Here is a 20,350-nt window from a genome sequence, read left to right as displayed (position 1 = left end):
GTATTTGCATACAGCTAATGAAAATGGCTACCTGCGGGCGGTATGAAGAAGGGGTGGGGTAGGCGCTAGAACTTCCGGAGTATTTTTTGCAACCTACAGCTCCCTGTTGCTTTCCGCTTTGAACATACAACATACAACATATGGTGGTCAGGGAGATAGGGGAAGACACCTGATGCCAGTCTTGGGCCTCCATATGCATGTGCACACATGTGTAAACATCCCCCCACATGCACATACATAGACACGCGCTCATGCCATATACACGCAAAACAAAACGAAACAACAACGACAAAAGACAAAGCACTAAACAAGGTGATGGCTCCTGAGGATCAATCCCCAAGGTTGACCTCTGGCCGCCACACGCACACACATGCACGTGTGTGAACACACAAATGTGGACTCGCATGTGTGAACACACAAATGTGGACTCACCTGTACATGCACCCACAAATACCAAGAAATAAGGCACTTCTGGGAATAATAGAAAAGGATGCAGTCTAGGTGTAACGCACACTAATGAGCAGTTCCGACGTGGTCGGTAATGGAATGCTGGGTGTCGTCCTCGGGCATCAGGGGTGAGCTCAGGGTCCAGTTAGATTCAGCTTTGCCCCGGAGGCCCCAGACACTCAAAGAAGGCAAATCAATTCACTGTGTAAGTATTTAAAAAAAAAAAAAAACCGGAAATCATATCGGAATTGTTATCTAATGATCGAGTTCTATGAGAAGAGCACCCCCAAATTTACAGAGAAATAGAATTAGTGAGATACTTTAGCAAGATTCTTGATGTCTGATCAATACATAACAAAATCAATTATCTTTCTTTGCTCAAAAGGAAAAAAAAACAGCGAAGAAAATCAATTTTCTGAAGCAACAGCAACAAAATAACAGGTGCCTACCAATTAAATTAACAACTGTTTCCCTGGGGGTTCCTGCAGGTCCCCGCTCCAGCGACCTCAGCCCCGCCTCAAATGCAACAACCGAGGAGGGAAAAGGGGGGAGCCTGAGCTGGTGCTACAGACCCATCTCACAGTTTCTGCTCTGGGGTTCTCTGCGTCAACTGCCAGCTGGTTAGTTTGAGTTAAACAGAAATGTAATTAGCTGAGGGAGACCTGTCCCGACATCCCAGTGGCTGCCTAATCACTCCGGTGGTGCGGAGTCCTCAATACACCATGTTCTCAATGTGTATAGTTGATACCAAATTTAATTTATAAATTAGACATGGGTCAGTAACACCAATAAAACAGAACAGTTAAAACAATACAGTGAAGCTGGGTTGGTGGTGGTGCACACCTTTAGTCCCAGCACTCAGGAGGCAGAGGCAGGAGGATCTCCGTGAGTTCCAGGACAGCCAGGATACACACAGAGAAACTCTGTCTCAAAAAACAAAAAAAGAAATAACAACAACAAAACAATACAGTGAACAAGTTATACTTGTTCTCTTAATACTTTTTTTTGAACAGGCTATTACTATGTATCTCTGGCTGTCCTGGAACTCATTCTGTAGACCAGGGTGGTCTGGTGTGTGCCACCACTGCCTAGCTGAATTAAGTATTTTATTACATTATTCTATCTTTCTGTGTGTGTGTCTCTGTCTCTGTCTCTCTCTCTCTCTGTGTTTGTGTGTGTGTACTTGTGCCACAGCCTGTGTGTGAAGGTCAGAGGACAACTTTCAGGAGTTGGTTTCCTTCCATCACATGGGCCCTGGGGATTGAACTCTGTCCTCGGTTTGGTGGCAAGCACATTTACCTGCTGAGCTACCTCACTGACTGGAATGTGTTCTCTGGAGCAGGTCAGTGCTGGGCTGCCTTCTCACTGCCCGGAGGAGCTGTTGTAGATCTGCTGTGAGCCTCCTGCTCCTCTGCAGGAGTCTCCACTCAGAAGTGGCCCTAGCAGGTATGGACCTCAGCTGCTCTTACTGGGTGGAAGAGGTGAGAAGGGATCTCAGTGACTGGCTGGGAACGTCCTCCTCAAACTTCTGCACATTGTTTTAGGGTAAGTTTTAGTGTGCCAGTAGATACTGTTGTGGTCTGGATACCAGGTCTCTCCAAAAGTCATGCACTGAAACCTGACCTCTGTGTGAGATTGCTGGGACATGGAGCATTGTGGGTAAGAGATCAGGTGATGACGGCAGTGGCCTCTGGAATAGATGGGGTCCTTTACACACAGGTCCCAGGGGGCTGCCATCACTTTCATGTAGAACACAGTGAGAAGAGAAGCTGGCATCTCACCAGTGACTGTCACACCTTGATCTTCACTTGCCAGCCTCCAGACCTTTGAGAAATACCGGTCCACATGCATCAGCCAGGCCTTCTATCCTATTCTGTTACGGCATCCACAGTGGGCCAGGGAAGGCATCAGTCCCTACAAACAGACAAACCTCTGCTGTGGATGACAGGGGACCCAGAGCAGTACAGAGCAGGGAGTGGATTGAGTTGGACCAGCACAGCTGTTCAATCAATCAGGACCCGGGTTTATCTGAGCATCTTAGGCCTCCTGATCCATGGCTAAGCCTATCCTTATCTGCCCTCCCTCCTCTGGCTTTCTTACATTCCTGACCAGAGTGGGTTCCAGAAGCGTCTACTGGTAAGCCCTGTGGTTTCCCCCTGCACACCTTTGCAGGAACAGTTCCCTTAGATCAGCATGCCCTGCGTGAAGAGCCAGCACTTGGAAATGTGGTTCTGTCTCAACCAACCCTCCCGTCCAGGTTTAACTCCTAGCAACGGTTAATCTTGATTGTCAGTTTGATTGGCTCTGAAATCATTTAAGCAACATGCCTATGGGTAGATCTGTGAGATCTCAAGAGATCTCCAGCTGAGGGAAGACTCTCCCCTGTGCACAGGACCAGTGTGTACCTTCAGCCCTGAGGTTAAGAAGTCCCAGAAAAAGGGGTGCTCTGCCTGCCCATCTTTGCCTTCTCAGGGGCGGAGTCTGGCAACTCCCAGGGGAAGGGGCTTGGGGTGGAACTTCCACAGGGAACATGTCAGACTCTTTGGATATATGGATGCTGGGGGCTGGGGGGTGGCTTCCATCCAAACAGGTACCATGAAAGAAATGGAGAGGTGCGTTTCTCCTTGTGTGTGCCTCAAGACCCACTATCTGGAAAAGGGGATGCTTCAGGCAGGGCCTCAGGCACAAGTCACACGTTTTCATGCTTTCTCCGGGCTCTTGGATCCTGTTTGGGGCCTCCGGGTGGGGGTGGTGGCCCAGTGCCACTCTAGCCTGGGGCTGGACTGGAATGGGGCCGAAGGTGGTTTGCTCAGGCTCCTAATTCCATGGAGTTGGGTATAGTTTTGAACGGTATTCCTTGTAGACAGCAACTGGCCAATAACAGCGCCATAAAATGCTGCTTGTTCTTACCCCATGGTCCAGTCAGCTGGAGGACAGGGAGTGAAGTGGTCCCTGGTCCCTCTGGGTGTTGGTGGATTAAGGACAAACTGAGCATTCTTGCCCTTCAAATCAAGCCCCAAACATGGAATTTAGCATTTCCACTCTGCCTGGGATTTGTGGCTTACAACTGCTTCTGAGGCCATCCCAGTGAGCGTGGCTTAAATGTCACGATGTAGTTTTCAGGTGCAGGAGACACTAAAGATCACAGCTGTCTGCAAGAGTGAATTTTAATTAGTCAAGGGATCCCATAAAACCTCTCAGGCTCCAAGGGAGCGTGCCCCGCCCCCCATCCTCGTAGGCTTTGTTCAGCCTTGGGTGTGTGTTACCTCCTCAGGTGGCTGGCGATAGGGTCCCAAGGACCCCTGGGGCTGAGGCTCGGTGGAAATTGGTTTTGCTTTTCAAAGCTTATCTGTGAGGTCGCTCAAGCCGAATACCTCTGGAGGAAGAAAGAGGGCGACAGAAAGACACTTTATGAGCAACCAGCAAGGGAAGGCGGCTCCTGCATTCTTCCTCCACAGGTAGTTTATGGGATCGAGAAAGAAATGATTGTCCCATAGGGAGGGCCATTTGGAAAGGTGTCTGCTTACCTATCTCCATCTCACTTTCTCACGCCTACTCCACTCCCACTATCTTTAGAAATTGCCCTTGAGGCTCTTCTGGGGGACGCCAAGGGCACCCATCTTCCTTGACCCTGTTTTATATGTTCCAGAGAATAATGTACGATAACCATGTCTTTCGTTTTGAATGAGCTAGTTCTTTAGTAACCAGCAAGCCAAAGTAAAAGAAGAAACAGCAACTGCCATCACTGTATTTAAATACCATAGAATGGGATGCTCAAAACATCGAGCCAAAATCAACTGTGAAAGCCAGCCAGAATTTTTGATGAACAGAGGCATGGCCAAAGCCAAGTGTCCCCTCTGGTAAGGCTTCCAAGCAGAAAAACAAATAGCAACAATAGTGATGACATCATCAAACCAGGCTTTCAAAACATCTGCTAGAAACCCACTGGGAAGTTGAGGCAGTTGACTGGGATTCCCAATTGAGCCAATTGAGCCTTCTCTCCATGGCTGAGCTCAGTAGCTTTCTCTCCACAGCGAGCTCTCAAGGCCAAGCTCCTGTGGCTGAGCTTCCAGCTTCTCTCCCAATGCAGACACTTTTTATCATGAACGTGACAGTAGTAACCTCTGCTGGAGATGACTGACCTCACTGTTCTCAAGGACATAATGTTTTTACTCTGTTTTGGTATTCTTGTCCTTTCTAATCACAGAGTCAGGGGATAACTGGAGAACACTTTGAAACAAACATGTTTGGGTTTGAAAGTCAGAGGGGAGTAGGGGGAAGGGAGGGGGTAAACCCACGTCTGGAGACAACTTCTCGGGGAGCTCAAATAGCCTGTGATGATTCTCCTGCAAAACACACATTGCAGATGCCAGTTAGGATTCAGCAAGTCCAAGACAGTTCAACTGGCCCCTACCCAGCTTAGAGAGGAGAGGCAAATTCTTGGCCTTTGACAAGCTCATAACTTCCTGGTGTGAAAACAAGCACGCCCCCGGGCCCAGAGTGGTGGGATGACCCAGTCATAAGGTGACTGCTGCAGGGAATGAGCCCAGAGCTTGGGGGGGGAGGGGAGAAGGCGAGCATGGTGTTTTGAGAGGATGGCAAACTAGATGTTAGCTGGATCTTAGCAGATGGGTAATGTTTGTCTAGGTCTAGGGGCTGGAGATGGGGCTCGGTGGTAGTGAACTTGTCTATCAGGCTCAAAGACCTGGGTTCACTCCCCAGTACCACAGAACCAAACTGAACCAACCAAGCAAACAACCAATCAGGCAAACAAAACTGCCTGGGCAAAAGAGGAGACTCAGCCGCTGGTGGACCTTTCAGAAGTGAGAAGGTATTGTAAAGGAATATTCTAGAATAGGAGGGCCAGCCAGATGGCTCAGTGAACAAAGGTGCTTGCTGATAAACCTGAGGAGCTGAGTTCAAGCCCTCGCTGCCCACATTGTAGAAAGGGAGAACAGACTCTTGAAAGACTCTGACTTCCACATGTGTGCCACGGCAAGCATGCACCTATGCAGATGCGATAAACTAATAAAAATACAATTAAAAGGAGAAGAGAAGAAGAAATAGGAAATCTTGATGGGCCTGCCACATGCCAATAAATGTACCTCCAGAAAGCTAGAAAATATTCCCTCTGCACACACATGTGCAGGTGCACGTGTGTGTACATGTGTACTCACTCACACAGCATAAACAACAGCAGAAAGAAAGAAATAGGACTAGTCAAAATGAAAGAACTTTGTATTATAGGGAAATTATTGGATTATCAGAAAAGCAAGACTCTTTACTTGTTCCATAAGGGACTAGTATCTAGACTATATACAACTCTCTCATGACTCAGTGAGGAAAGTCACAGCCCAATAGATCCTTCAGAGGCCTGTGAGTGGTTTACAGCTTGATGAGATGCCAGTGTTCTTGTCTATAGTTACGAGGAGCAGCGGGCTGCATTCCCGGTGCCTGGCCGCCTGGCTAGTTTTCACCTGAAATAATTATACAGAACCTGTATTCACTTAAACACTGCCTGGCCCATTAGTTCTAACCTCTTATTGGCTAATTCTCACATCTTAATTAATCCATTTCTAATAATCTGTGTAGCACCACAAGGTGGTGGCTTACTGGGAAGATTCTAACCTACGTCCATCTTGGGCCGAAGCTTCATGGTGTCTGCCTGACTCTGCTTTCTTTCTCCCAGCATTCTGTTCTGTCTACGCTGCCTATCTAAGCTGCTGTCCTATCAAAAGGCCAAGGCAGTCTCTTTATTTAACCAATGAAAGTAACACATAGACAGAAGACCCTCCTACATCACTTGTCAACACATCAACACACACACACACACACACACACACACACACGCACACACACAAAAACCACAATGAGACACCACTGCATACTCATATCAGAAAGTCAGATAGCAAGTTTAGTGATAGCATGGAGAAAGGAACATTCTAGAAGCTCTTTAAAAGTTCAAACATGGACAAGAAATAGCAAGAGCTGGTCAGCTGTGGAGGGGGCACTCTGTCCCCTATGGTGAGAATGTAAGCTGACATACTTACTAGGGACTTGCTAAAGAAGTCCCTCAAAACCCTGAGAAGATGGGTTGAGGAGGCGGCTCAGAGTACAGGGGTCGCACCTATCACATTTGGCCATGAGTTCAGTCTCTGGATTTTGAATGGAAGAACCATCTTCACCATTATCCTCTGACTTCTACAGGCTCACCATGGCATGAACGTGCCCCTCCATCATGCCCACATGCATACAGACACATAAATACACCCTTGGAAATATTAACACATGACATAGTAATCATATTCCTGTGAAAAATAAGGCAAAGAAATGAAATTATATAAAAAGTTTCTCTATCTGTCCACATTTATTTCAACATTGTTAACAATAGGCAAACTCTAAAATTAATTAAATGTTCAGCAGTGGATGAATGAATACAGAAAAAGCAGTTTTTATTCACAACAACTACTCAGACATAAAAGAGACCTATCCTGCCCTTTGTAACAAAATAGGACTTAGGTGGCATTATGTAAAAGGTGGGCGGGCTCAGGAAGACAAAGACTGTACAATCTCACTCAGGGGACTTCTAAAAACCTTGGGCTTAGAGAACATAGCAGTGGTTCCTGGACACTGGGGAAGGGACATGGGGGAGGGTGGCCTGGGGCAAGAGTTGTGAGCTGGTGGGTGAATAGGCGCTAGTGCTTGTTATGTGGGATGGTAACTAGTTAGGAATAGTGTGAGTCTAGAGATAACTCAGTGTTCAAGAGCACAGGCCGCTCTTGTAGAAGACATAGATTTAGTTCCTAGAACTGGCGTGTGCAGCTGCAGCAACTATCTGTAACTCCAGTTTCAGGGGATCTGATGCCCTCTTCTGGTCTCTGAGGGCACTGCACCCACATGCGCATACACACAGAGACACGTAAAAATAAAACAATTTAAAAAAACCCCAATGACGCTCCATGCATTCTAAAGCAGCTAGAAAAGTGATTTTGGATGTTCTCGTCACAAACTATAAGTGCAAGCTGGGAACAGTGTTCCAGCTCCTGGAGAAGGTGAGGCAGTGGTGTTGCTTGAGCTTAGGAGTAAAAAAAAGACAAAAGATCTCTTCACTACATGATGTATGCATGCATCAGGCTGTCATGCCATGTCCTATTAATCCCTACAATTAAAAAATGGGGTGATAAAAACAACCAAATCTGATAAACAAGAGTAGCCCAGTGGGCAGCAGAGCAGATGTGGTCAAGAACTGAGCTTGGAAATCTGTAACCCTTAGTTTGACAGTGACTGAGTGTGAGTGTCAGCGTGAGTGTGGAGGGTGAGACCACAACGTGGGGGAATCTCAGGTGTGACACGTGGATTCCTCAGAAGGCTGCAGTGAGCCTTGGAGGACCTGCCCTTTAGGAAGAATTCTCTGCACACTGGCATGTGCTGCTGCAGCAAGCTGGATTCAAGGCCTGCTGTGGTTTATGTGCTCAGTGTCCTCCAGAGCCCCCTGAGTAGTGCTTGGGCCCAGAGGGATGGTTTTGGGGAACACAGTGCATTCTCTCATGGCCCTTGGTTCCTGGGGAATTGAATTTCGGGCTTGGCAGCCGGCATTGTAAATCACTGAACCATCTCCGAGCCCTATGTATGGAGTTAGTTGCATGTCGTTACTTAGACTTTACATCATTTGAAGGGCACAGCTCCTTCTACAGTGCTGATATGCCATGATTTTCAACGTAACTCTTCTATGGTGAGCTGAGTCCTTGTTTCAATAAGGTCTCTTTAGTAGCAAGTGATAGAGGTGACTTGAACTAACTGCGGCATCTGAGGACCTATAGGACCTTACAAAGGGTGTCCTCTGCAGTGACACGTATGCTGGGCCGAATTCGCTGAACTCTTGCCAGAATGTTCTGATTCTTTGCTAATTTCCCAGATGTAAAATGAGTCCTGCACTCGGCTTTAATTTTAATAACAAAGGGTGACAATGCAAATAGGCTTGTCTGGTGCATAATCCCCGCGTGTACCCTTCAGCCGGCTTCCCATGGACCGAGACAGAGGCTCCAGCCGTCGCACACCTTCCCTTTTCCTAGGAACATCCAGAACCATCTCCCACTGCGTGGCAGAGGCCAGCCTGTTCCACTCAGCACCGCAGGGCAGGCAGCATGTCTGCAGGCGGCTGGAGAGGGGCCGGTGAGGTGATAAGTGAAACCCATCACAGCTTCTGGAACTCACTCAGAGGACACACTGGTGGCTGGCGGAGACCAGCCAGGCTGTGAGGAAAATGATCACATTTCAGAAACTGGAGTCCTCAACAGAGGTCAGCTCCCAAACAACCCAGCAACCACGCGGAATGCCTGGAAAGAGAGGAGAAGAAGGGAAAGGGGAGTTTGTATTTTTGCCTAAAACCAGCTTCCTTTGTCTCTCCTCTGGGTGATGTCTATGCAGTAGACCAAATTGAGACTGTGGTTTCCCTTGTTTGGACAGAGTCATGGGAAAAGGATGGAAAGGAGCCTTTAGTGTGGAACGTGTAAGTCAGGGGATGGGACGGAGTGCTTAGGACAGGGAAGCACTTGCCTTGCAGAAAAGAGGACCCAGGTTCTATCCTCAGAACCCCTGAACTAGTAGGAATGGACAAGCACACAGTCAGGTGTGGCAGGGATGTTTGTAATCCCAGAGCAGGGTGAGGGGGGCAAGTCGATTCCTGGGACTCACTGGCTTTCTGGTCAAGCCTAATTAGTGAGCCCCAAGTTCCAGTGAGAGACTGTGTCTTGAAAAACAAGGTGGGGCCTAGAGTGATGGCTCATCAGGTACAGCCACTTGCCAGGCAGACCTAGCAACGAGCAAGCGTCTGATTCCTGGAATCTGAGTTAAAGGTGGAAGGGGAGAACTGATTCCAAAAGTTATCCTCTGGTCTCCACACAGAAACCATGGCAACCATGCCCCCCCCCCCATACATCACTCACACACAGACACAGACACACACACAGATGCACACACCACCAAAATGACATTAACAATAAAAGTAGCAAAAAAGAAAGACCCAAACTAAGGTGGGTGGCTCCTGAGGGGCGACACTCGAGGCTGTCCTCTGACCTCCACTCCGTGTACACACAGACACGGGCACACAAGAGTGTAAGCTAGCACTACACATGGGCTCAGACAGTGACTTGCATGTCTTATATGCTAGTTTATGCTAATTAAAAGGCTACACACTTTGGGAATTCCTAAATTTGCTCCAGTTTATAAGAAATCTTTGCACATGGAGAATATTATAGTTTAATCAAATTTTTGATGTGGTTCATAATAATTTTTCTTATGAGCTTTTGGGAGACTTTGTAAGGGCATCATGGGTAAGCATGTGCAACGGTGCAGAGGCCCCCTTGCAAGAACCAGGAAGGAGGTTTGGTGCGAAAAAGGAATTCTTTGCCTAATATGTGATTTCCTCTGCTTTTGGTGTCTCTAAGAAATCAAATTTCATTTGCTTTGTTTTCCAACAATTTCTTGAAAGATATGGACCACTGAAAGTATTTTCATTATCCCTGTGCTGCTGGGGTGCTTGGAAAAGGATGGTCCATCCACCACGGCTACAGTCTCTACCTCTGTCCCCCTCCCTCCTTCCTCACTTTGGGTAGCAGAGTATGACTTTGAACTCATGATCCTCCTGCCTCCATCTCCTGAAAGCTGAAATCACAGGTGGGCAGCACTATGCCTTTCCCTTCTTCATTCCTTCTTTTCTTTCTTTAATTTTAAACGATGTATTTTTATTATTTTCTATGCATGAGTGCTTTCCTGCGTGTATGTCTGTGCACCATGGGAGGGCCTGGTGCCTGTTGGAGGTCAGAAGAAGGCTGCAGTTCCCTGAAACTGGAATTAGAGGTGGTTTTAAGCCATCCTGTGTTTTCTGGGAATCAAATCCACGTCCTTCACAATGGGGGTCCTCCTCTATGGTGAACTAAACCCTCTCTGCTTGTTCCTGACTCTCTCTTTTTCTCAGCCCCTCCCTTTGGCAGTGGCCACATGCAGGGGGAGCCTTGGCCAAGCTTGGTCACTTTCCCTTTGCAGAGCTTTTCCTCCCACTAGGTTGACCCTGAGATCCCTTTCCCTAGCCAAACCTACAAAAACAAGGAGGGAAAACATAGCAAGACATTGTTATAACCCCACCCCAATCCAACCCCTGACACTCACCCGAAGGTATACACACATGCACACCACACACAATCATACATAAACACCCACAATCACATACACATTCACTTACAATCACACATACAACGACATACACAATCGTATGCAAATCACACACACATCACATGTTCAGTCACAAACACACACACACACACAATCATACATAAACACAATCACATACACATTCACCGTACAATCTCATATACTCACAACTACATATACAATTGTATACAAATCACAATCACACACATACACACACTCAAAGCTCAAATCTAAACAAATCCTGTTTGAGTTTGGTTAGGGTCTGTAGTAAACATGGGGACAACTGACCTCTGTATTGGTTGGCAGATCCTCTGTAATAAGCACAAACCTTGTGCCTTAAAACCATGGTTCTGGAGGGTAGAAGGCCAAAACTAGGGTCTAGCAGGCCATACATCTAAGCAAGAGACATGGTGCGGGTGGGGTATGGAGAACCTAGCCTTTGCTTTCCTCTCTGCTTTGGTTTTCCTGGCAGCCCTTGGGGTTCCCCTTACACTGTTGACATGTGGGGTGTGTCTCTGTGTCTCTCACCCTCTTCTGAAGACTTCAGCCTCGTGAGAGGGAGGATCTACTCTGCTCCATTATGACTTTAGCTAGTTAATTGGCAACAACACGATTTCCAAACAAAGTTCTCTCGTGAAGTCCTGTAGAGGACGTGGGTTTTGGTGCCAGCCAGAGCGGTCTCTTCACCCCTTGGTATCCTTGGTAGACTCGTCCCAGATTTCCAATGACCAACAACACAAGCTTGATTCAATTAAAAAAGAATCCTTTCTCTTTATAAGATGATCTCCTCAGACATGTGTATAAGTCACTTCTGATTGGGGATGCAAGGTCGGAATGGGGGGAGGCAGGGAGATCCTGCACCCGGGGTAAGTGGGCAATATCCACAGAACTGTGTGTGGATACAGAAGCCTGAACTGATGAAGGCTTGTGCCAGGGTGAGGGCTGAGCCCACGGGGGAGCCTTGGGTCTGATGAGTGTTGTTCCAGCTCAGTCGGTGGAGGGGACACCAGAGACTCCGAGGCCGGGTCTGTGGTTTTAGTGAGTGGAGGAAAAGGGTGGACCGCATGGCAGACAGCAGCTGGGATGACTGACGGGCTGCAGAATCTAAGCTGGAGAAGGGAAGGGGCGGTGCCTGGGGTGGGGTTCCAGGTGGAGGGTGATGGGCTATGAGTAAGTTTCTTGAACATCTGTGAGGTGGTGGCACAGGAAGGCAGTGCCTATAGGTTTCAGTGGTGACCCACACAGCTCATGGTGAGTTGCCATGATTCATGACGAACCAGGAGTCCAGGGTGGACACAGGATGGTAAAGCCCAAGGGAGAGGCCTGGGAGGGCAGCAGTGAGCTAAAAGCCTTGCAGAGGGGCTGGGGGGGGGGGTAGCTCAGTGGGTACAGTGCTGGCTGTGCATGCTCTCCAGGTGTGGTGGCACACAATCCTAGTTCCAGCATGGGGAGGTGGCAGCAGGAGGATCAGGAGGTATTCAAGGTCATCTTCAGCAATTCTAGAGTAAGTTCCAGACCAGCCTGGTTTACATGAGACCTTGTCATTAAAAAGCAAACCAAACAACCAACCGAAGAAGTGTGGCAGAGGAGGCCTCTAGCAGGGTGGAGCTGACAGGTAAAGTGTGGAGTTGAGGGAAGCTGGCGGGGCTGTGGGAGAGGGGAGGATAAAGCTCAGGGGTGATTAGGTTGGTTCAAAAATGCTTACCACTCGCAGGGGTGAGTGGAGCTGGACTGGGTGGTGTTGGCTTCCAGCTTGTCCCAGCAGCTGGGGCCTTCCTGCCATCTCTGCCTATTTGCACCCCAACAATTCCTGGTGCCAGCTTCTTATTGGCCAGGATCAGTTTCTCTGATCTAGGGGCCTTAGTTTCTCACTTAGGATGCCCAGGTAGGCAAATCCAGAGCACCTGGGGTTAAAAGTGCCCCCAGGGCAATGCTGGGTCCTTCTCCTTTCCCTCTTCTTAGCTAGAATCCAGCGAAATCCAGGCTCCTGTAGGTTTGCCTCGTTCACATTTCTCCAAAGGATTTATTTGCCTTCATTTGCATAAGAAATACCACACTCCCATCCTAATGAGGCCCATCTGGCTGTGCAGGCCTCTTCTCACTAGGCTCTGCTCTGTGGAGAGCTGTTCAGGCCAGGGCTTGTGATAATTAGACCATTCCCTTCCAGGACCGAGGAAGGACTGCTGAAGGCCAGCTCTGGATTTACCACCTGGACCTGTGCTGTCCACAGCAGGGCCCGAGATGGTTCCCTAAGCTGGTGGCTATGGAGTCTGCGTACCCATCTGTGTGAGCATCTGGGCCAGCCCTGCGTCTTCCCAGACTGTCCTTGGCTGGACCAGGGCTTAGCCACTATCAAAGCAGGCCTTTCCTAGGAACTGTGAGATCCTACTGTGGCCAAGTCTCACGGTCACTGAGTTGAACTTGGCCCAGGTTGGAAAGACTTGAGCCATGTATTACGGGAATGCAGATGGTGTCCTCTGCAAAGTCAGCTGTGAGTAGCGCTTGCTGGGCGACATCAGAGGTGAAAACTCAGAGAATGGGCCATAACTTTCCCGAGTCACGCCGGCTGTCTCCACACTGGTCCATTGTGCACTCATTGCTGTGAGCTATGGCATTATGCTGCCTACTTGTGTGAGCCAACCAGGCCAGAGCTGACCTCAGGAGACAGGAGGAGAGCTCTAGCCTGGTGCAGCCGGCCTTAGGACCCAGGTGCAGGGGCCTCTAGGGAAGTCTGGCTGAAAGACTTAGGTGGGGCCCAGTAAGGCTAGCATCAGGGCCTTGGTCTATAGGTTTTCAGTCCAGTGTGAAGCCAAGTGCACCTTTTTAGGCAATACTCAGGGCTCCACCTTGAATCCTCTCCATGCCTTGAAGTTTCTAGATGTTCAATGTTGACTTCAGCCTCTTTGCTTGTAATGGTAGAAAAACCCAGAGCCCTTGGTGAGTTGTACCATGCTTTGAACATCGCGGATCTCTCTGCAGCTCATAGGCCGGAAGCTTGGTTCTCGGTGTGACGGCGGTAGCAGGTAGTGGGACCTGTAAGAGGCAGAACCTTGTATGATGAAAGCAGATCACTGGGGGCACGGCCCATAAAAGGGGGATCAAGGCTCTTCTCGTGCGATTGCAGTAGTGCCCAGGAGAGAGGGTGTTTTAGAAGATCAAGGTGAGCCCACCCTCCTCTACTCTCTGCCTTACTGCATGACCAATGTACCACATACATGATTTTCCCGTGATGCCATTCACCACCAAATATGTGATACTGTCACGGGGTCCTTGCCACAGCCTGCAGCTTGCTTTTCCTTATCTGGCTTCTGATAATTTTTAAAAAATGATAAAAACCAACACTGTGTAGCTGGGGTGGGGGATGGGTTGGTCAATAGGGTCAAAGGTGAGGAAGGACCTGAACTTGATACCTAAAACCCACACGTGAAGCCAGAGGATGGTAGACATTGTAACCTCAACTCCGGGAAGATGGAGACTCATGGAACCCTGGGCCTTGCCACCAGCCATTCTAGACCAAGCAACGAGCTCCAGGTCAATGGGAAATTCTTTCTCTAAGGAACTGGATGATGCTCACGAGGATGACACCCAAGTTTATCTTCCAGCTTTCCATGGGCCAGCAGGAACACACAAACTGGCACATGTATGCATGCCTCTATCCTCAACACGCATAACAACATTCGGTTATAATCCTGCTTAGCTTCTCTGTCCTGTTGCAGTCCTTTTCCTTGAAAGTCACAAAGAAAGGCCTCGGGCCTAGGCCTCTTCCCTCTGACTAGCCCAGCGTGACCCATGTGACATTGCTGTCATGTTCCTCCTTGTCTCTGAAACGATAAGAAATAGACTCGTCTTTCAAAATGTAGTCTCCCTGTACATGTCAAGACAGCTATGTCAGTTCCCTCCTTATCCACACACTTTCCACCTCAAGATGCAGCCAGGTGTTATGATTTCCATGGTAACAGTGTCTTGCCTATTCTTGCCCATTATATAAACAGCCAATGAGCTCCTTTTCATTTCCAATAGACCCCTCTAAGGGCTCTAGTTTCATTTCTAGTTGCTGTGATAAAATACTATGTCAAGGGGTCAATAGGATGCCATTTTCACTTACCATTGACCTTGATAAAGTAGGGACAGTTATTGATTTTATTAAACCCTGGCATTAGAGTAAGCATCTTAGTGTTTTGAGTTGCAAGCTAAACTAGCCACTCTTCTTGTGGGATGTAATTTTCAGTTAAAAGATTGATGGGCAGCTGCACTATCATGGTTGAAGCTCAGGTATCTGGAAGACATCGTATTGTAAACATATGACGCAAACCTAGGCCTTCCAGGGAAACAGCTGACAACATTTGTTCTCAAGGATAAAATTTGAGATTTCAAGGAAAAGCCATAATTTTGAAAAACTTGTAATCACCCAGGGTGAGCTTGAGTATTTCTCAGTATTTAAAGACTTTTATGGTAAACTTAATGGCAATATTTAAACAAAGTTTCACATTTATTTGTTTAGCATGTGTATATGGGGAATGGGCATGTTTATGCTATGATGCTTACGTGGAGGTCAGACTTGCAGAACTCAGTTCTCTCATTCCACCATGTGGGTCTAGGGGATTAGATGTAAGTCATCAGGTTTGGTGGCAGGCGTCTTTAACTAATGAGCTGTCCCTCTGGCCACAGTTAAGAGCAATACTGATGAATGTGGGTTTAAAAACATTGTCTAAAGAAACATGTTGCTATTTGGAGGATCTATATGACTTGGTGAAATGAATGTTTTTCAAGTCACCACGACACTATGTTTCTGCAGGGAAGGCCAGGTCTCTGTGGACCTCTCATTGGTACATTTTTTTTGGGGGGTGTAAATAGAGAACGTAAGACCTTCCACTTCGTTAGGTTTAGATATGGCTTCAGTGTGTGCCCCAGGGATTTGTGTTTTAGAAACTTAGGTCTCAGTATGGTCATGTAAAGAGTGCAGAGACCCTTCAGAGCTTAAGTGGCAGGTCATCAAGCATTGGGGCATCACCTTTGGAAGGGTAGGAACCTCAGGCATGTCTCACAAAATGGATGTTATAAGAAGAAAAATCCCAGTCTACTCCTCTCTCAGGCCTCTTGTCTCACCATGAGATCTCTCTCACACTGTGATAAGGTTTCTGCCAGCTTATCCTGGCATCGCACAGTTGAATCTGCAGAACTGTGAACTAAGTAAGTCCCCTTTTCTTCAAAAAATAACCAGCCTCAGGTATTTTGCTATAATAACAAAAATGGACTAAGACGTTCTCTTTTCACAGAAGCTCAGAGTTATGCTGACAGTGAGCAGCATGGAGGGATGAGCTATTCCCTGTGGGACGAAGGACAACCCTGCTGGCTACATGTGACCCAAAGCATGGATCCTTAAGATCAGAAATCTTGATCCATAACACAAACCCACTGGGTATATAATGTCACCTCTGTGAGACTTCAATGTTCACATGGTTGGCTGTATTTAGGATCCTTTTATTTCTTTGCCAAACACTTGAGAGAAACAACTTACAAGAAAAAAGGTTTCTTTTGGCTCACACTTTCAGAGGTTTTGCCCCACACTCTTTCGGTCCACTGTTTCTGGGCCCACAGCAAGGCAGAGCATCATGGCAGGGATCCTGTGGTGTAAGAGCAGCTAACCTCTTGGCAGATAGATGACAGAGGGGCTGCTTTGCTAGTGGACAACCTCCTTTCCACTTTGTTTTGATCTGGGATTCCACACGTGGGATTGTCCTACCCACATTCCAGGAGTGTTTTTATTCTGTGGTTAATCCTCTCAGGAAACACCTTCACAGTTGTACCTGGAATTATGCTTTAGTAATTTCCCAGGTTCCTCTTCACCCAGACAGAATGACAACCAGGACTGACTATCACACTCCCAATGTGAGCAGCCGCCAACAATCTTTTGTCTCTGATATGGGGATCGTATGTCTTTTGTTTGCATCTGCTCACTGGAACAAGTTAGCTATCTTGTAAGCATGTTATTCTAGTTTGGCTTCTGTTGTGAGAAACATTCTAACAAAAAGCAACCCAAGGGAGGGATGGGCTTATTTGGCTCACATGCTCAGGTTATAGCCCATTGCTGTGGGGAAGTCAAGGGAGGAGCTTGAAGCATTAGGAGCACAGCCAATGTGAAGGCGTGGATTCCTGCTTGCTAGTTGGTTCTCTCCAGCCGGTTCTCACCACTCTTACGGTTCAGGACCCAGCCTGTGAAATGATGTCTTCCCACAACAGTCAAGACAAGACCCCATAGATTCACCCACAGGTCAACACGATCTAGACAACTAACTCCTCATTAAGATTGTCTTCCTAGGTGACTCTGGGTCATGTCAACTTGATAGTCAAAACTCAGCAGCACGTGTGGGAAAACCAAAAGCCCAGGCTACACGCATGTGCAATCAGAGCCCCACAAGGATGGATGCATTGATGCAGATCTGAGTATGAACTTCCTTTTGCAGCAGCAGAACCCACCATGTGGTCAAGAGAACAAAGCAGGGGTCTGCCCCTGTATACCTCAGAAGACCAATTCTGGAGACCTAGGACCTCCTTGAGTCTGTGCCCTGGGAGCCCTTCCTTGTTTCACTGGGTCTCTGGCAACTAATTTTAGGAATTTGCTATCCATAACTGTCTGAAAATTATGCATATTAAAGTACGCCTGCCTGTTCTGGCTCTCCTGCAGGGGTTCAGCCTGGCCCTCTTGTGCTTCAACCTCATGCACCCTAAGAGACTGCAGGCAGAAGCTGGGAGAACTCAGCTGTCTTCTCCTAATCCAGGCATTAAAGAGATTCACAAATCTGTCAGGCAGCACTGCTCTCCTTGCTCCGTGCTTTTTGGAAAATAGAGTTAGTTTTTTTTTTTAATTAAAAATGTGTTAGTTATATAAGCTCGCAGTGGGCTTACTACTGTTATCTTTTCACATTATATAATGGACGGATGTTTTTGAACATGTCTCAGCTGAAAATGATAATATAGTGAATATGGAAAAATGTAACCCACACAGACAAAAAACTCTTTGGGGTTCCCAAATTTTAAAAGTGCAGACAGGGCTCTGAGAGCAAAATGTCTGAGGACTTCGGGTCTAAGTAGGGAAGAATTCTGAACCGAGTTGACAAATTAGGAGACAATTAGTAGATAATTAGCATTATTTCTAACTTCAATCTTGAAAATGTTTCATTTTGATAGCCTTATTCCAATGGGACAATTCTGGGACCCATGTGACATCCTTACTGGACAACGGTGGAGAGAAGAAGCCCGTCACCACCCTGCCTCTTCCGTGCAGTGTTCCCATTCCTCTGTGATTAACCCCTCAAGTCAATGGGGGTGTGTGGTAGAACCTACAGGATAGACCCATGGAAGAGGCCTGCTCTGGGTGCTGAAAATGAGCTTGGGACTGGTTGGTTCTGGATATCCTCATCACAGCTCACACGGTGTGGGTGCTGGCTCAGGGGGGCACCTCCTGGTGACCTTGCTGACGTCTCACTTCATGAAGAGGGACACTCCACGAGATGCCAAGAAGGCACAAGGAGACTGCTTCCCTAGAAGAGTGCTGTGGTTGAGATTTGGAACTTCTCCCAAAGGATTGTGCTATAAGAGTTCGATCCATAGGATGGCACTATGGGAGATAATGGAACCTTTGGGGGGTGTGGCCTAATAGGGAGAGTCTTTAGGGGTGTGCCCTCAAAGGGTACCATGGAACCCCTGGCCTTTCTTCTTCTATTTTCCTGCCACAGTGTACTACTTTATCGTAATCTTTGAAGCATTGGGGCCAATTGATCATGGACTTGGACCTCCAAAACTGAGGGCTCAGATGACCTTGTTCTCTTTGGATGTCATCACAAGCATTTTGTTAGAATAATGCCAAGTTGACTGACAAGGGTGAGGGTCCTGTTCTGTAGCCACCACTATGCGATTGACAGGGGTCAGAAAGGCTCCCGACTGGAGCTGGGCTTCTCACTACCAGCCAGGCTTTTTGTGACTGTGCTGTCACCCTTCAGATCTCTATGGTCTCAAAGGTAGGACAAGAAGAGTTGATAGAAGTGCCCCGAAGCCTCTCTGGAGGCTCTCCTGCATACAGAGAGTTTGAGATTAATGAATGGTTGTTGCGACCTTAAAACCTGTATACTGTGTGGTAGCTTGCTAGAAAAAGTGGAGATTTTCTTTCTTTTTTGAATAATGAGTGGAAACAGTTACCCAGATTCTCTCTGAAATGATGCTGGTCTGGGTTGGCAGGATGACTCAGGAGGGCACAGTTCTTGCTGTGCAAGCCTGATGACCTGAGTTAAGTTCTTGAAGCCAGGTGAAGAGGAGGGATGTGGTGTCGCATACCTGCACCTGCAGTCCTAGAACTTCTATGGCAAGATGGGAGCCAGAGATGGGAGAGTCAGGGGAGATTTGTTGGCCCGCTGCTCTGGAGTACCTAGTGTTGCAGAAACAGCAAGAGAGACCCTGCTTCAGCAAGGTGGAAGGAGAACACTGACCCCCAACATCTGCTCCCTGATAATTTGTACACACACACACACACACACACACACACAAAACAACAACGCAAATTAAAATGCTGATGTCAATTCTATACAAGAGCCAAGAGACTGAGACTCATAGCAAACAGAAAAATAAAAATGTTTTTGCTCTTACACCTTTCATATCCCTAAAAGATTTTATATAATATAGTGTATATATTATATATTTAATGCTACATTTCAAAGTGCATTTTAAAGGGCATAAACAGCAGTTTTCAGAAAATAGTTTTAAAGTGTAATTCTATGTGTGACCATTATGAAATCATTCCCCCTGATTTTGCCAGATTTTCATAAGGACGTCACATGGTGTGTGTAGGATCCGAGGGTGATGACCCTGTCATTGCTGTCTGGCAGCCTGGTGCAGTTAAGAAGTGTTCTGTGAAGCCTGTTATGTGGAATTCACCTTAGGTAAAAACAAGAGAAATTCAGAATCCTATCTTCTAAAAGGCTGCGTTCTTCTTAGAGAAATTCATCTATCAATCTATCCCTCCATCTAACCATCCACATATCCACCACCTGCTTGTACATCTGAGTATCCATCTGTCCATCCATCCATCCATCCATTCATCCATCCACCACTCACTTGTACATCTTGAGTATCCATCTGTCCATCCATCCATCCATCCATCCATCCATCCATCTATCCATCCATCCATCCATTGATCCACCCACCCATCCATCTATCCAGCCACCAATACATCCATGTGTCCATACATCCATCAATTCATATATCTATCAATACATCTATCTATTCATATTCAATACATATATTCCCAACCCATCCACCCATCCATCCATTGCACACCTGCCTACCCCTGCCATCTGTCCATAAATTCTTCCATTAATCCATCAATGTATTCACCCACTCACCCACCCATCTGTCCACTATCCAACATTCGTCTGTCCATCCCCACTATCCATGCATGCACCCATCTATCCACCCATTTACCTTTTTATTTCATTTCTCATGAGTCAATTTATTCATTCAATGATATACAGATAATGTATCCAAGTGGAGTTGGGCATAACGTAGGTCTCCTCAAAGGTGAGTTGTGATTAGAATTAGAAGGTGAAGAATTGGTTGTCTCACAATAACTTTAATTTTTTTTTTGTATAAAGAAGTTCCTGAGCTGTGGCACAGCAGGAGGAGGGGCAACACTAGCGAACAG

General features: G+C 47.2%; 1 long non-coding RNA gene across 1 annotated transcript; it reads left to right on the top strand.

The window, feature by feature from the left end:
• Positions 1–1,856: 1,856 nt before the first annotated feature.
• On the top strand, positions 1,857–19,295 carry LOC119811690. The gene is made up of 2 exons (XR_005284998.2): positions 1,857–1,992; positions 17,845–19,295. It is a non-coding gene; the product is annotated as an uncharacterized LOC119811690 (long non-coding RNA).
• The last annotated feature ends 1,055 nt before the right edge of the window (positions 19,296–20,350 follow it).

Source organism: Arvicola amphibius, chromosome 4, assembly GCF_903992535.2.
Source record: "Arvicola amphibius chromosome 4, mArvAmp1.2, whole genome shotgun sequence".
Classification (NCBI taxonomy): Eukaryota; Metazoa; Chordata; class Mammalia; order Rodentia; family Cricetidae; genus Arvicola; species Arvicola amphibius.
Note: the sequence above shows the minus strand (reverse complement) of the source record. Positions and strands in the feature narration are given on the sequence as shown.